Below are 17,237 nucleotides of genomic sequence, written 5' to 3' on the forward strand. Positions count from 1 at the left end.
AACCCAGCGGTGTTGACCCGACCCGGTTTGGGTGGCCGGCGCAGGAACGGCGGGCGGCTGGGGGACGCGAGCGCGGCGGGCGCGCGCGGGCAGCGCCTGAGCGCGGTGGTCTGGGGCACGCAGGCGGGTCGCGCGCAGCGGGGCAGCGCGGGCGAGGCAGGCTAGCGCGGCGAGCGCTAGGCTGGCGCGCTGGCAGGACAACTGGTGCGCACGGAGGCACGCGCGGGCGCGCGCGGGCAGGCGCGGGCAGAGGCGAATTCGAAAATTTTTCGAATTAAACGGGTTGGCGGGTTGACCCAGCACTCGAACCCGCCCTTTAACGGGATTCGAACCCGAACCCAGACCCGTTTTGAAATCGGTCGGGTCAACCCTGATTTTTCGGGTCGGGTCCGGGTCTGGTTTTCGTGTCGTGTCAAATATGACACCCCTCCCATTTCAAGTAAGTAGGGTCAGAATCCTCCTACATCTACACAAGGTAGATGGGGCCAGAACAAAATACATGGGGCTTTGCGTCATTTCAAATAGTGCACTTATCACATTTCACAGAATAGAACTTCTAACTATGTCTTGCATGAATAATGCAAATTTGAATGCTGAGTAAGCGGTATGAGATTTTAATACGTGATTATGATGATGATGAGTTATTAGAATTGTCAACAATAAGACACATTACATATAAAAGTCTACTTGCTAAATATTTCATTTCAATTATTAATTTCAGAGGAATATTAAGAGAAAACTATTGCGAAACTAGAATGCCTGTTTGTTTAATACACACAAGAAATCAACATAAAGAAAATCAACTGAAAAAAAAATAACTTAAGTCGGAAGAGAAGGGTTTGTTCTTTGCATGGGTTGCATGATTCATATGTGGCAAGTGAAGGGAAACTAGTCTTTGCTAGGGCTTCCTCTTCCCGCCGCCTCTGTGTTCATCCCGCCTCCCTCCTCCTCCGCGTTTGCCGGAGGCCTTTTCCCCTACGCTGCTTATGGAGACTGTCTCCTTCGCTTCGGATTTTCCACCGCATCTCCAGTCTCCGTCTGTTAAAGGCTAAGTTCACTCCTAAAAATTGGAATCTTGGTCTTTGCACCGGAGTCCTCTGCTCCTAAAGCTCTCAATTCTCCCCACTTTCCCGATGAGCCTGAGATTGTCTCTTTCTCAAAACAAGAGCCTCTCTAAAGGGGTGAAGAAGACTGGAATCTGTGTCTTGTGGATATCTATAGTCGAATACCTTTTATTGAAAGCACCTCTGTGGGGCGATTTAAGAAAAACGTGGAGTCTTAAAAGGTTCTCGTTCATATGCTACTATTCCCTTAGCGATTGGTTTTTTCTATTCGCCTTCACAATGCGCCACCGAAGATTATGAATGTTTTCGTCGCGGCGGAAGTCTGGTTCCTGCTGGGTAGACCTTTTATCTCCAAAAATGGGCCACCCCAAATTCCAAGCCTACGAGAGACAACTTCGCTTCTGATTCCGATTTGGGTCAAGATACACGATCTTCCCCTTGCATGCTGGAATTTGGAGGGGATTTCAAGGATTGCCCAAGCAAAATTGGTATACCCCGGGTCGGGTCCGGGTTCGGTTTTCCGACCCGTTTGTCTACCGGGGTCGGGTTAGGGTTGACCCGTTTGAACCCGGGTCAGTTCCGGGTTCGACCCGAACCCGACCCGTGACTCGAAATTGACACCCCTAGAAATGGGTATGGGAGGTTACTTTATTTTTCATAGACTGCACTTGTTATATGCAGGTGTGAGAGATTAAGGTTTCATTTGGGATGACTTTTTTACTGTTTTTTTTTTAACAGCTTTTTAGTTGACTTTTTAAAATTTTTTTACTAAAAAGTTGCTTTAAGAAGCAATAAAAAAACCGTCCCAAACGATGCCTAAATGGAGTTATAAGCTGAAGCGGAGCTATAAGCTGACCTTAGGAGAAATACATTAGACTCATACATTACATATTATGAAAAGTTAAAAAAAAAAAATTATGAAAGACCGAGGAGAAGCCAATGTTCTTGAATTCTTGAAGTCATTGATATCTCTCCCAAAAGTCCTCCTCCATACGTGTAGAAATAGGGTTTATAACATATTTCAAAAATAAGAATTCTAGACTTTTTTTTTTCATAAATTGGACACACCAATGGGTTTTAAGAATTGATCACAAATAATTATTTTATACATTTTTTTTAATATCCAAATACATTAATGATTACATAATACGTGTAATCTTGATATTCGTCTTGCTCATACAGCTATTTTAATATAAAATTTTCCGAACATGAAAAATTTATACGAGAAAGCAACTTAAGAAACCAGTAAGAAAGCTATCACAAACAAAATCTTAAAGTTTCCTCGACAAATTTTCGATCATTGTGTGCATCACATTGCCCTAGCTATAAATTTATCAAATTGCATATTTTCTAATGACAAGTTGCTAATCATTTAAAACATAATTGAATTAATGCCATTCTTTATTGTCGACCGTTTGATTTGAATAATAAAACTTCACACGAAATCGGCCATTTACTCCCCACTTCTTATTTATTTGCTTATAATCGGCCGGCGATCATACGTCAATGCAGCACTGTTCATCTGCTGATCAATATAATTTATGTTATCATCCACAGTATTAAAAATTGACAACGTAGTTAGAATATAGTACGCAGAGCTTTCTAATTTTTTTTTTTTTGTAACGATAGCTATTTTGTTGTAAAGCTAAGGGAATATAGTAAGCATCGCAGATGCTTCATAATTAGTACTAATAGCAAATGGTCAAGTGGCTTAGTTAGCTGAATTAATAAGGTCGTAATATAATGTATTTGAGGACTGCGCATTATGGGCTGCAATTTGCATTTATCATTTTATCTAATATAGAGGCTCTTTGTGGCATCAATTCATAGATGGTTTTCTTTATTGTTGCGGGCGGGAAATTACACGGTGATAGGGTCAGAATTTTTCGTCTCAGCATTGTATGAATGTCTAGCACACAAACAAGAAATTAAGAAAACATAAGATTTTTTTTACGTGGGAAACATTGAAAAAGAGAAAAACAATGAGGTCACGCCTAGTTGAAATGATTCAACTAATATTTGAATAGATTACAAATGACTGATCTGTCATATTGATGATGATCAGATTACGACAATCAATTTTCAGGCTGAAATATAGTGACGATTGGAGATCACACGGAAATACGGCATCAATCGGTGGCTAGGCGGAAATCTGGTGTCAATTGACGGCCGGGCTCAAATCATTTACAAAGGCTGAAATGAGGGCACCAACAAAGGCTCCACTTAGAAAAATTAAAGCATGCAAAGTATAAAATTGAATGAACATAAAAGTTTCGTTTGTGATAGTTTTTTTATTGTTTTTTTTTAATTGTTTTTTAGCATAATTTTTTCTTGAAAATGACGAAAGAGTAGTGGCAAAAAATTGTACCCAAACGACGCCTAAGATTTGAAAATAAAGATAAATAGTGTGTTGTAATCATCTTGATTTTCATAACTAAAAGGTCTTGTTTTGTTTCTTTCAAATACAAAGTCATGACTTTAACCTACTTAATAATGCCAACATCTCTTAATTATTCATCTTTGTCATAATCCTAAGATTTTAGAGCTCATAACATTAAAAGCATTTACATGTTCAAAAAAATTTCATAAATATCCAATACTATATTGACATTATATTCTAAGAAAATTGTTTGTATTATTGTATATTTATACATGAATTTTTTAAAATTGTTTAGAATTTATTTAATTTATTAGTATTCATTTTTATATAGATTATAATAATTAGTAATCATATTTTAAAATTTAATTTCTTTTTTGGGATTGTTTATTAAAGAAATTGTAAATTATCTATATGAGTTTAAGTTTTATAAGTATATCATTAAATTTATTATTGGCATGCTAATTATATTTAATTGCTTTAATAAAGATTAGTTAACGTATATCTTATTTAATATATATATATTATGATAGTTTTCTGATGCATATATGTTTCTGCAAAAAGTATATAAATTTTTCATAAGCTCGTTTGATATATTTAAAATTTTATAAAAATGTTCTATAATTATTATTAATAAAGTTACTAATACATTCAAAATTCATGCTTAAATTTCATTGTATTGGATTTTGTAGATGCTATTTTATATATTATATGATATGCATTGAATTAGAAATGAATTTATTATGATTTTTTTAAGTATTAGCTATTTTCTTAAAGAAGATTTCAACAGTAATGCCTCCATTAAGTTTATCAGGCCTCCATTGATGGGTTAATGGAACCTCATTAACTTGTAATTTTGCTCCTTTAAGCGAAGAATTTAGGCCTAGATATTATTTTCTTGGTGGCTTTCCATTGACTCTTTATGAGTATGCATGAACTTACTTTTAGGTTAGAACAAGGTTGGCCAAGCAACAAAAGTCTGACAATGGCGGTCAGTTAGTGGTCTGATGATATTAGTTAGTTGATAAAGATCAACTAAATGATAGAAAGTTAAATTGTGTCAATTAAGGATTGGTTTGAAACGGTTTTTTTATTGCTTCTTAAAACAGTTTTCTAATACAAAAATTTCAATTTAAGAAGCGACAAGAAATTCATCACAAACAAAGTCTAAAACAAATGTAGTTGACTATGGTCAAATTGGTTAATCCTAGGCTTGAATGGAAGCTTGTAGAACTACAAATACCCTTATTAATCTTTTTGGCTCATCAAGACCTTTGGGCTGAACTCAAAAGAAAAGAAGAAAAAGTAAAATTTGACAACTGTTATGTCTATTTACCTTCACAAACTCCTACATATGCAAAGAGCTCTTAGCAACCTTATCTATGTAGTGGGGCAGATAGCTAAAGCTTACTTGTTCTATGCAAATGGAATAATCACAAATCAGATATCCTTAAGTAGGTTGTCCTCTATGGAATTGAGCTTGCCGACACTCTTCCGACACTTAGACTTCTTTCGAGACAGTTTTTTATTGCTTCTTAAAGCTGCTTTTTAGTAAAAAAATTAAAATTTTTATACAAGAGAGCCGCTCTAAGAAGCAATAAGAAAGCCGTCCCAAACGAAGCCTTAGAGAAAGTGTTATGGAGCTTGAGAGTATTTTACCTCATTCGACAACCCCTGAAACACCCAAGCACTTTGCTTAACTCGTCAGAGTTTGATCTCCAAAACATTGCAAACCACCTTAGCTCAAATAGATGCCTGCTGCAGCTTGTTGGAACCAAGGGGAAGATGTGTGATTGAAATCATACAAGTTTGTCCATTGTGGATTTAAACTCTTAGAACTCTAAAATCCATCACATATTTATGAAAAAAAGCCTATCCAAAGCCAATGTGTATCATGGTTATCAAGAGGTAGGAGATGATCCCTCAATCTTCTAGGGCACCCCGGGGATGCACGGCACAGTTTGAGCCGAATGTTCTATGTAAAATCAAACCCTAGACCAATTGCAAGCAATCACATGTTAAACTGACAATCAGTAAAATTAAACATAAGAAACAAAAAAAAAAAATCAACCTAAAATTAGGAGATAGCTAGCCATCAAAATCTCCCCAAAGTGCAAAAAATGCAAAAGAAATCATGGACTTTCATGAATGAACAGATCTACTCCGTGTTAGAACTTAGAATCATCCTCCTGGTTAGGATCTAGTGGAAGAAGTGTTGTAGTGTAAGGTGGAAAGATAGACAGCTGAGGTAATATGGCACCACCAGTTATGTAGTTTAGATCACAATTTAAGAACATGCTGATTAAAGAAGAGCTAAACTACATATAAGTAAATTGCTAGTCTTGGCAGGCAAACCAGTCGAATTGATTCATCGATATATACCACCTTTCTTGCTCGTGTGAATCTTGCTATTAAGAAAGATTATTGCTCCCTCAATTCATAAACAAGCTCTGATATGTTTGTTGAATCAATAGGTCATTTAAGGTTTTTTTATATGACTAATTTGTTGTTTCTTCTATCTGCACCCACAGGGTAGATATTGGCCTGAATGAATAAATTATGTATTTCATCAAAGCAGTCTTTGGGTATTGCACTTCTTATGTCGAATGCCTTGCTTGAATATACGAACTATAGATGAAAGTAGGTGCCCAAGTCATCCTATGATGGATCCTAAGGGTACGCAGAATAAATTGCTGAATGATGCTCCTTACAACGATTAAACAACTTCTGGATAATGCAGTTGAGACTGTCACAGTCCATGTTTTCCTCACTTAAGTTATTGATGGGGTACAGTCAGGGGCTGAACCCCCTCAAGCTGGGAGGGGGGGGTATTATGGAGATTGAGAGCATTTTATCTCATTCGACAACCCCTGAAACACCCAAGCACTTTGCTTAACTTGTCAGAGTTTGATATCCAAAGCATTGCAAACCACCTTAGTTCAAATAGATGCCTGCTGCAGCTTGTTGGAGCCAAGGGGAAGATGTGTGATTGAAATCCTACAAGTTTGTGAATTGTGGATTTAAACTCTTAGAACTCTAAAATCCATCACATATTTATGATAAAAACCTATCCAAAGCCAATGTGTATCATGGTTATCAGGAGGTAGGAGATGATACCTCAATCTTCTAGGGCATGCCGGTGCTGGACGGCTCTGATTGAGCCGAATGTTCTATGTAAAATCAAACCCTGTGCATGTGATCCCCAAGACCAATTGCAAGTAATCGTATGTTAAACTGACAATCAGTAAAATTAAACATAAAGAAACCAAAAATTAGGAGATAGCCATCAAAATCTCCCCAAAATGCAAAAAATCAAAATAAATCATGGGCTTTCATGAATGAACAGATCTACTCATTGTTATAATCATCCTCCTGGTCAGGATCTAGTGGAAGAAGTGTTGTAGCGTAAGGTGGAAAGATAGACAGCTGAGGTAATATGTTCCAAGAGTTGCTAAAAAAATGAATAATTTCATCATAATCAAGATTTTCAGTAAAATACTAGGAATTACTATCACTGATGATGTTGGAAAGCTTTTCATAAGGATTGATTGTAATGCAATCGAATGGAAAACACTTTTTGTGCATAAAAGCTTTCAATTATTGATGTTTCTTGTGATAACTTATCGACTGATACGCTCACCGGCTTATCAACCACTACCTCCAATTCTCTCTCCACTAAAGAAGACATTTACCTTTTTAGTTTTTAATCCAACATCACAGCCATTAAGCTCCAGCTGACTGCGGCTCCTAACTTAGTCTTTCATCATTACTGCTTACATTTTAAATGCCTTCATTGTATGAGCTATCAGTTGTATCAAAAACACTTCGAATTAAGTTACTTTACTCTTCCATTCTTCTTCTTCTTCTTCTACACCTCTATGTTGCAGGGTGAAAATGTCTTCATGGTATCAGAAGTTAGCTTAATAGCCGCTCACCTACTCTCCTGTCCCTCTTCATCTTCTGCTTTTCCAACAAATGGCCGCCTCCACTGTTTCCCGACAGATGCTCCAATCTCTCAGGAATCCGACTGTTCAGCACACCTCGAACTCACCATTCTTTCCTCCCTAAAATTTCTCATGTCTAACATAAAAAATGTAGTTCATACCCACCTTAGCACCGAGAACTATCCCATTTGGCGACTACAAATCCAAAAAATCTTGTCAGCCAACAACTTCAACGGCTATCTCACTGGTTAAGTCTCCTGCCCACACCAAAGCAAACCATCTCCACTACAGGTGACATATCCCACCTCCAATAACTCCACATCAATTCCCAACACATTATACAAACTCCCAACATTAATCCCATGATTACTCGCTATAAAACAGGAAAATAAAACTAAAACCAATCTTCACACTTGTTGCCCAAAAATCATCTACCCTTACTCCAACATCATTCAGTCAAGCCTTCAAATCTCCTGAATGGCGTAGAGCCAAGTCAACCAAGTTTACTGCTTTTCTACAACAAGGAACATGATCCTTAGTTCCTCCTCCCAACCAAAATATCATTGGTTGTACCTGGACTTGTAAAACCAAAGTCACCTCCACTAGCACCATCGACTGACACAAAGCCCATTTAGTGGCCCAAGGGTTCAAACAACAATTCGATATATACTACACCGAAACTTTTAACCCTGTTGCCAAGTCTCCCACCATCTGACTACTTCTTGCTACAACTCTCCATCACTCTTGGTCCATACTCCAACTCGACATGTCCAAGGCCTTCCTTCATGGAATGCTCAATGAAAACATCTACATGACCCAACCTTATGGTTTCACTGATCATCTTCATTTAAAGCATGTGTGCAAACTCCACAACGTAATCTACGGGCTGAAGCAAACTACACATCAATGGTTCAAAACATTTTCCAATTTCCTTTAGCTACAAGGCATTTGGCTTAGCTCCTCTGACCCCACCCTATTTGTGTACTCAAATAATGGCACATCCGCCAATCTCCTCATCTATGTAGATGACATTCTTCTCACCGACAATAATCCACAAATTCTTTAAACAACAATTCCACTCTCAAACAGAAATTATCCATCAAAACTCTAGGTCATCTTCTCTGTTTCTGGGCATTCAGGTACATCACATGGCAGTTAGTTTTCTTCTCCACCATAGTCAATACCCCTAAGATATTCTCTAAAAATCTGGTATAGCTGATTACAAACTTGCTATCACCCCCATTCCATTGAAACCTTCGGCTTCCGAGATGCAGATTAATCATTTACAAATCATGCACTATTTCAGAAGCTCACAGGCACTATGCACTATCTTACAATTACTCAACCCGGCATTGCCGATACTACGAATCAATTGTATCAGTTTATGCAGCAACTACTAAACAAACACTATCAACTATTCAAAAGAATACTTCGGTGTATTAAAGGCACTCTCACTCTCAGTAGACCAATCATCAAAGGCTCTCTAACTCTACACTCTTATACCGACTCCAATTAGGCTTCAGATCTAACCGACACAAAATCAACAACAAGCTATTGCACCTACCTTGGTGACACTCTTATCTTGGAGTGTCAAGAAGCAGCCCACTGTCGCCAAGTCCTCTACTGAAGTGGAGTACCGTGCCTTGTCCTCTGCCGCTTCTGACATTGTTTGGCTTTGTCGCTTACATATGTTCAATCACCAAAACAGACCCCTACACCTCTTTACTGCAACAATACGTCAGCTCTCAGCCTTTCCAACAATCTCATCTTCTATGCTAGGAAGAAACACATAGAGATAGATTACCACTTGTAAACCTCTATGTAATGAACAAAAAAGAAAAGGAAACAAACCTCGTATCCATCGAAATGCCGCCCCAATCTCTGCAAATCCTGCAAGAAATCCCGTCGAGTTACCATGCACCTGGCGCGAAGCGGCTCTTCCCTGATTTCCAACTCTACAGCTCGTCACAGGAACGGCATAACTCCTGCAAGCTTCACGAGCTCCCAAAATCGAACTCTTCTTCCCATTCGCACACTCCCTGCCTCCTTTCTCCACTAGACTCAACCTCTTCCCTCAATCTCCTTGCCACTTCCAAAGCCTCTCAACCGAAGCCACCTATAGCTGATCTTGCTGTCGCATTCGCAAACCGAGCTCCCATCTTTCATCTCCTCCCTATCACGAGGCTTATGATCCTAACGTGAGGATCTATTGCAACCACTGAACCAAACAACATACCTCAAATTCACTCTGATGATGGCGTGTAGAATGCATATTTCAACCGGAGGTGTCAATTTCAAGTATTTCAAAATGCCCTCAAACTTTCATAAAATTCAAATATTTTCAAATGACCTCGAATTCACCCTGATGATGGTCGTGCTGAATGAAGATCACAACTGGAGGGGTTAATTTCAAATATTTTAAAACGCCCTCAAACTTCTATAAAATTCAAATAATTTTCAAGTGACCTCAAAGCCACTCCGATGATGGTCGTGTTGACAGAAAATCTGAACTGGAGGGGTCAAGTCCAAATATTTGTGAATGTCATCTCAAATACTTATTCAAAATCTAAAACTCCACAAAATATCAAATTCAAATATTTAAAACTGAAATTCAATCATAAAACATCTAAAGTAAAATCCATCCACCCTCCGCAACAGTTTGCTGAAGTGGACTAATTAAAATTTACTTCAGCTCACATAGAGCTAATGCCTAGTCGAAAATATTATTATGATCCATTCTCAAATAATTTCCTACCAGTAAGGACGTGGAACGTATCCTCCGACCGGCAATTTTGCCGCCAAATGGCCCCGCATGATAAATGATTATGACTCGGGGTCCTCTGAACCGAGTGATTTTTCTACCAAATAGCACCACTAAATACGGTTATAAGTAGAGTCAATACGTTCCTCAGTGACATCAAATCCTTAAGATATGAATTAATAGGATATAGTCGATAGGGCACAAAGCCCTCTGTTAGCTAAGGTGAATTTAAATTTATCCCCTTAGGTAAATATCCACCCCAGGTCTATGAGTTACCCTTTAACGAAGCAACTCATGGCTGTCGACAAGGATCCTTCTGTCAGGTTGGGTCGACTACCTCCTCTGACTAAGTAGACCAGGGACCACGATGGCTTGAGACGACAGAACCATGTGATCTTGATCGGGTCCATCATCCATTCCCCCACCATCCGCTTTAAGTGTAAGATGATGAAATTTCCAATTTTAAATATTACATTTCCAACGTCTAACTCATGCTTCTACTATATGATAACACATATCTTTACGTATCTGATTGACGACTAGCCTTAATCGAAAGTTCTCTCTATTGATCGGGAGGGGTAATTAACTATAGGGGCTTGTGCCAATAGGAAACCAGAACTCATATCATAAAGTCCTCGCAAAATGAGGATGAAATCTCTAGGTAGTGTCTTATCAACAAACTTATCTGTCTTCCCAAAATTAATCCTGCAACTTAATCCGTTAAAACTCCAGCAAAGAAAAGCAACAGGGGGAGGCCGGGACCGAATTTTCGGAGCCCACGCCACTTCATAAGGGACTGCATTCACTCCAATGAAATATCTATTTATCACATTGTCTCACTAGATCAACCAACTGATCTACTAACCAAACTGTTGTCGCCTTACAAACTCATCACACTTAGGAACAAATGAACACTCCAGCATGTCGAGCATTAATTTGATGGGCGGTGATAACTTATCGACCGGTACGCTCGCCGACATATCAACCACTACCTCCACTTCTCTATGCACTAGAGCAGCCATTCACCTTTTCAATTTTTAATCCAAACCGTGTCTTACCACTGCACCTACATCGCAGCCATTAAACTCCAACTGGCTGCTACTCCTAACTCAGTCTTTCATCATTACTGTTTACATTTTAAATACCTTCACTGTATGAGCTATCATTTGTATTAAAAACACTTTGAATTAAGTTACTTTACTCTTCCACTTCTTCTACACCTCTCTACTAAAGGGTGAAAATGTCTTCATCTTGGTGGTGGCATAAAATTCATAGGCAACCAAGGAGCTTGTGCTTGCTGTGTAGCCTCGCACTTTCTGGCATAAATAATCATAGCAATTTGTCATGCTAGATTGATGAAGCCTGTTTCCCAAACATAGTTCTTATGCACGGTAGACCAATTGTATCATTCAAATGTTTTAGCACTAAAATCTTTTCATGAATCAAAAATTTGCAATAAAGAAGGTGATCCTTTATGTCATTTGAAACCATCATAGTACTTATAGTTGAAAATTTTCCTGCCCCAATATTTCCTCGATAATTAATTACTGAATCACATAATCTCTAATTTTCTACACTTAAAAAATGCCATTAAGAAGATCAATCCAATCCTAGAAGTAAATGGATCATCACACTTGTTTCCTTTTTTATTCAGGCATTTGATCAGACACCATGTGTGCATGAATATGACCTCAAGAACTTACGCAAAAACTTTTCACATTTCCTCTCACAAACTTAACAAAAATTCTAAATTACAAACTTTACGTATGGATCAGCACCAACAAACAGGAATGAAGCAAAATGACTTCAAAATATTAGCCATAAAAACCATGAATGCCCTGCTGATATAAGATGAGATCCACCTACCTTGGCAAAGGGGAGCTTGAGGATTACTTAGCAGATCTCCACACTAGAACACGAGCAAAATATAAGGACATTACGAGCTAAGGAAGAAGGAGAACAAAAGCACCTGATGTATTTTAGATGACTCGAGCTTAACGGGAAGAGCCGATGTTTTATCGTCAAAGGAACTAAACTTCGAGCATATTTTGTCCGCAGCGCCAAGGCGCACTCACAACGGTGCGTAGGAAATTGTTGTTTTTAGGAAATCTCTAGGTAGTGTCTTATCAACAAATGAACTTTATATTTCTCTACCGCTGCGAATACTCCTGGACGCAACAATATTTACATACATCTAATTTTTACATATACTTATATAGCATTTAAATTTATAAATCAAATTAAAAATAATATTAATATTTATTTATTTCAAAAAATATATATATTTGTATAAATAAATTTTAATATAATTTAAAGATTTAAATGATATATAATAGATATATACAAAATAATAATAATAATAAATTAGGGTATCAAAATGAGTCAACAAGTCAGATTCGATCTGAACCAAATTTGACACGATCGAAATTTGATTAAGCTGAACCTGATCAGTTTAATAAACACATTAAAAAACTGAACTCAAACCCAACCTACTATCAACTCAAACTTGACCTGATAACTAGTCCTAATTAAAAAATAAATTTTTATTAAAAAATAAATTTTTATTTAACTTATTAATCATAAATTTTAGATTAATTATTAGAAAAATAAGGAAATTATACCAATAGTTGTGATCACGGGGGTGGTCTACGTGAGATGCAAGCAGATGGTCATTACTAATATCTCATATGTTGTGGGTGATCGCCTTTACAACTATCACATTAGGAACAAAGAAACTCCAGCTGTCGAGCATTAATTGATGGGCGGTGATCAAACTTATACGAAGGGATGTCTGCTTTGCGTGGTTTAAAAAAAAAAAAGAAGAAAAGAAAAAGACATAATCAAGCACTCACCTCTAATCTTGTTCTTATTTGCATCTGATTCGCCTTCACCTTTGCTAATTTTTAATCCAACTCGTGTCTTATTACACTGCGACTTACATCGTCTCTCGCATGTAGAACTCCAATGGGCTGCGTACTGATACCTAACTAGTCTTTATAAATATACTGTTACCTTTTAAGATACCCCTTCACGTAGGCTATCAATTTGTATTTAAAAAACACTATTGGATGTAAGATTCAACTAATTAACTTTCACTTCTTCTTACACCTCTTACTAAGAGTGAAAATGTCTTCATCTTGGTGGTGGCATAAATTACATAGCCACAAGTAGCTGTTGCTTGCTGTGTAAGCCTCGCATTCTGCATTAAATAATCATAGCAATTTGTGCATCGCTAGATTGATAGAAGACTGTTATCACACAAAACAATAGTTACTATGCATCGGCCTCGCCCCACCCTCTGTCCCCCTATTCAATTTTTTAGCACTATTAATCTGTTTATCATGAATTCTCTCAAAATGCAGCTTATTATAGATAGTGATCCTTTATAGTCTTATAACCCCCCCCCAAAAAGAACCCATTCAATAAGTAAATAAATAGATTGAAATAGATATCATGCACACCCAATCTTTCCAATTATTAACTCCTGCACATACACAACAATCTCTATTTTCTTCACTCATCATTATATATGCCATATGTGTATATGAATCAATCTCTAATCCTAGAAGTAACTATGGTTAGTGCAGGTGACACTTGTTTTCTTTTTTTATTATCAGACTTCTATCCCAGACCACCCACGGCTGTTGCACCATGAATCCATAGACCCTCCAAATTACAGTCAAAACTTTCTTCAATTATCTCTCACAACCTTACAAATTACTAAATTGGAGATTAATCTTTATACGTAATGGTATCCAGTCCAATCAGATTCATCGAATATTTGTAGTGTTCTATAATATGTACTTCAAAAATAATTAGCCCATCAAAAACCATGAATGCCCTGACAATGATATTAAGAATGAGATCCACCTCCTTGGCAAAGGCGGAGCTGAGGATTACTTCGCAGAATCTCCACACTAGACACGAGCAAAATATCAAGACATTACGATGCTAGGAAAAAGGAGAACAAAAAGCAATGAATAGAATATTTTTAAGATGAACATCGAAGCTTAACGGGAGAGCGTGTTTATCGTCAAGAACTAAACTTCGAGCATTATTTTGTCCGCAGCGCACAGGCGCACTCGCAACCCCGGGTGCCGTAGGAAATTGTTTGTTTTCTAGAAATATAGTACATATTTTGATGATTTATTATTAATTATTTTTAAAGATATAGATATTTATAAAATAAATATTATTATTTATTTGAAAAGGGTATTTACTATAAATATCATTGAAATTTATCATTTGATATGTTTATCAGTTAAAGTTATCTTGAGGTCGCGCCGCGATTCCGATGAGCGAAAAGTACAAAGCGGGAAACTTTAAAAGATTATTAGGGAGGACATTATGAACCAGATTTCCGCAAACCTTTTATGGGGGTTTACGACTGAGCCGTCCTCAGGAAAGTACAACCCAACGTCACCAAATGCAAGGCGTCGAAAGTCATGAGCTTCAAATGAAGTCCAAATCAAGTACCTACGCGAAGTGACTGTGAAAGTATACGAAAACACAAAAAAAAAAATTTGATTAACCAACGGTTCAAAAGTATGTGTGAGTTAATAGGGACTTCGAATTGGTCGGACGTCGACGAGACGAAGGGACGTCCGCAACGGGCGGGTTTTTTTTTTTAAAAAAATCAAGATACCGGTTAAATTCGACAATCTTAAGCACACTGAGGTATGCTGACGACTGTCCACAATAAGGATTCAGATACCCGCCGTCCATTCAAACCTACAACAAGTATTGTCAGTAGATAGGAGGGAAGAACTCCCTCGTCGACCACCGTCGTCGGATATCTGTCATTTAGTGGTTCGTCTGTGGATATTCCGTTCCTGACTTCCTATATTTGACGCGAAATTCCGATACCATCCAAGTGACAGTTAGGAGTACTCTGCTTCTGAATATCATCTATAATTAGCAAATTATTCACTTCGTCTCTCGTTACTAATCTATAGCGACAGACTTCTACCAGTATGTCGTGTACTCTTCCTGACTCGTTCTTCCTATTTCGTATCCTCGATTACATTCAGTATGTAGGCTGCCAGATTGGTGCAGGACATATACAAGACATTAAATCTACACTAGAGTGGAACTTATGCCAATTATGGTCTACTATTAGATGGGTTCTGTTCTGTCTCTTCCATTGTTATACATACGTTTCTTCCTGTACCTTCCTGTGTTCTGTGTGCTGTGTCTTTCTTACTCTCTCTGTCCTCAGTGATTTACTGTTCTGTTTCCCACCACCGCACTACAGTCTTCACAACCATCTCTCGCCCGACAGACGTACCGGTCTTTCAAGACTTGCGTGACAGGGCCGCAGCCTGACTATAGTCTGGTCCGCAAATCCTCTGATCCGCCCGAGACGTACGCGTTCTCAGCTATTTCTCGTACGTCGAGGGTCCGGCGGAGACGTGAGCGAGATGTAGCTCTTCGACCTCTGTGTATTTTTTCGTTTCCTTCCCCCCTCACTCGGCTCTCTCCCCACCGACTTACGTCGACCAACCGAGTCCGGTACATCGCACAACGTTTATTCTCAGTCTTCCCAGACAACAAAAACACAAATAAAACAATGAGGCGTTGTTATTTCTCTATTTCATGTTTTATCGCTCCTCTATAAATAAGAATACGTACCCATCAAGCTAAGGGCTTTCCTGAGAAGGCCTCCTTTGTAAATCAAACAATATCTTAGTTGTTTATTTCTTATTATCTTGTTGGCGAAGACCCATGGTTTTGTCCTCTTCGTGTCAGGGGTTTTCTCATATTTTGGTATATTTTTTTTATTATCATTAGGTGTCTTATATGTTACACACCCTCTCTTTATACTGATTGGTGCTAGGTCCGTATAATACTAAACGCTAAACTTTATATTATAACTTAGCGGTGGGAAATGAGGGTGCTGGGAGTTCGTTCACAATATTTACACATTTTTTAATTCTTTTTTTTTTTTTTTTATCATATACTTTTTTTTAAATACAATATACTATAACCTGGTGAGAGATTTGAAATTATATATATCAATTTAAAATATATTAAATTATATTTATTAATGTTGGTAGGGAGGGGGATTATTATTATATATTTAGTGTGTTATAATTTTTTGAATTGATTTAGGAGAGAGTTTAATGATATAAATAGAATATATACATTATTAATATAATAATAATAATAGGGTATCAATGGCCCTAGTCCGGTCGATTTGAACCAAATTTTGACACGATTTCGACATTTGGTATTAGCTGACTGATCAGTTTAATACACATGAAACTGAACTTAAACCAATGGGCGTGCTACTCCCAGGGGGGGGGCCGCAGAACGTGAGGCGGATGAATACTATCTTAATTAAAAAAAAATATTTAACTTAATTAATCTAAGTTAGATTATTATTAGTAAGGAATATACCCAATAATAAAATAAAAGTTAAGAAAATATTAGGAATTAATTTTTTGTCAAAATCAATTTTGGCGGTCAGAACAGATACTTAAATTTAAATGCCATCTGATCTGATTGTGCTATTAAAACTTATCAACACTTTGACATTTTCGGGGATCAAGTTCGGATCGAATTGAGTGATCGTATTCAGAGTAGATTAGATTGACTTCATAAAAAAGTTATTTATAATATCTAAGTTACAATATATATATGCAATTGCAAAAAATTAATTTGAAAAGACTTATAGATATAATCGCAGATGCACTTTAGTTAAATTAATGTTGATTAGGTGCAATAATAAAAGTTAGGTGTCAATTTCGGGTCACGGGTTCGGGTCGCGGGTCAAACCCGAAAATTGATTTCCGACACTGTCGGGTTCGGGTCGGCTGTTGACCCGTTTTTGCAAACGGGTCGAATTTTCTGGACCGAACCGACCCGCTTCTTGGTTCGGATTGTGACCCGACCCACGTCAGTCATCGAGCGCGTGTTTACAATCTCGCGAGGGTTTCGCGGTAGGCACGCCTACGGCAGCCAAAGCTAAGCAGCGGAGGTTTTCAGACCCGCGGCGCTGGTTTCGCACGATTTCGATCGCGCGCGGCAGCCGCAGCCACAAGTTCAACGCAGGGGGAAGCCTGACTCTGCGCGCGGTGCGAGCCTGAGTG

At 37.9% G+C, this 17,237-nt stretch overlaps 1 long non-coding RNA gene across 2 annotated transcripts; it reads right to left on the reverse strand.

Annotated features, from left to right (window-relative positions):
* Positions 1-2,283: 2,283 nt before the first annotated feature.
* Positions 2,284-12,249, reverse strand: LOC114579520. Of its 2 annotated transcripts, none has more exons than XR_003700546.1 (2): positions 12,116-12,249; positions 2,284-2,586 (listed from the first exon to the last, which is right to left on the reverse strand). It is a non-coding gene; the product is annotated as an uncharacterized LOC114579520 (long non-coding RNA). The 2 variants fall into 2 exon arrangements; XR_003700547.1 differs by having other exon boundaries at positions 12,013-12,249.
* Positions 12,250-17,237: the final 4,988 nt, after the last annotated feature.

The sequence above is a fragment of the Dendrobium catenatum genome, unplaced genomic scaffold (assembly GCF_001605985.2).
Source record: "Dendrobium catenatum unplaced genomic scaffold, ASM160598v2 fragScaff_scaffold_459, whole genome shotgun sequence".
In the NCBI taxonomy this organism is placed as follows: domain Eukaryota; kingdom Viridiplantae; phylum Streptophyta; class Magnoliopsida; order Asparagales; family Orchidaceae; genus Dendrobium; species Dendrobium catenatum.